Source organism: Etheostoma spectabile, chromosome 16 (assembly GCF_008692095.1).
Source record: "Etheostoma spectabile isolate EspeVRDwgs_2016 chromosome 16, UIUC_Espe_1.0, whole genome shotgun sequence".
Classification (NCBI taxonomy): domain Eukaryota; kingdom Metazoa; phylum Chordata; class Actinopteri; order Perciformes; family Percidae; genus Etheostoma; species Etheostoma spectabile.
In genome coordinates this window covers 16,636,152-16,637,117 of record NC_045748.1, presented here as the reverse complement: position 1 = coordinate 16,637,117, position 966 = coordinate 16,636,152, and the positions used below count along the sequence as shown (strand labels likewise).

Below are 966 nucleotides of genomic sequence, written 5' to 3'. Positions count from 1 at the left end.
TTGTCTTGGGCTCCCTCTTTGTTAGCAGCTGGTGGACAGAGCAGCATGCAGCAGCAGCATCATGACTACTTTACAGCAACAGTGTAATGACAACATACTGCAACACATTGGCCATTTTTTTCTATTCTGAATGAGGGACAGAATGTATTAAATTATGCAAATATGTATTGTTTTGGTTTTATTTGAATAAAGATGATCAACCTTTGGGGGAGTGTGATAATGATAACTGGATGGAGGCAGTGTTGAATGGGACTGTTGATTTTAAAACATAGCCTATATTTATATATTTTATTATGAATGTATTTTTGATTTTTATCTATAAAATTGGGCTGTGTTAACTCTGTATATCCATCTATCTGGTTGAATTGTGAAACAGCATCATCACCACAAAAGTGAACTGCAGATAACCCCATGACGTGGCAGACACAGTATGGAAAGCCTATATAAAATTCACAGAGCCCGCATGTATCTAGTGGTGGTCTGAGCCGCTGATAAGGATTTGCAGGCTATCTGACTTCAGTCTAGATGAAGGATGAGCTTCTCAGACATAGACGTTGTCCATCCTGCTGATGCTCCCTCGTCTCATCGTAAACTCTTGTGCACCCTCTGGTGCTTGCTAGTCTCCCAAACTTCTTTGTGTAGCCTGCTTTGCAGATTGTCTTCCTTGTCTGTGTGGTTGCTCATTATTCAGAGACAGACGGATCTCAGGTCATCTGCAGCTGCAGCAAAGGAGAAGCAGGAAAGATGGCGATCATCCATTAGACCGACCGGGCGCACGCATGAAATACGAAGACAACTTTTGGGAGGATCGCTTGAGGAGAAGATTGTACCAGTGAGTTTTTTCCTCTTGCACTATATTTCCAGTTTCGCCAAGATATCGGCTGGGCTTTCAAGGTCTGCGAGAACGTCGGTATGGTAGATCATGGGATATAATTTGGAGAGCGCCTCGTGAATGACCTGGAAAGA

The 966-nt window shown here is 42.8% G+C and overlaps 1 protein-coding gene across 4 annotated transcripts in view; it reads left to right on the top strand.

Annotated features, from left to right (window-relative positions):
• Nucleotides 1-550: 550 nt before the first annotated feature.
• Nucleotides 551-966, top strand: part of znf462 (zinc finger protein 462) — a 47,088-nt gene continuing 46,672 nt past the window's right edge. For 3 of the 4 annotated variants that reach the window (XM_032539879.1, XM_032539880.1, XM_032539881.1), the window contains exon 1: nt 552-832. The gene's annotated coding sequence lies outside the window, so the exon portion shown is untranslated. Of the gene's footprint in view, nt 833-966 lie in introns of all 4 variants that reach the window. The other variant, XM_032539884.1, reaches the window with a different exon arrangement.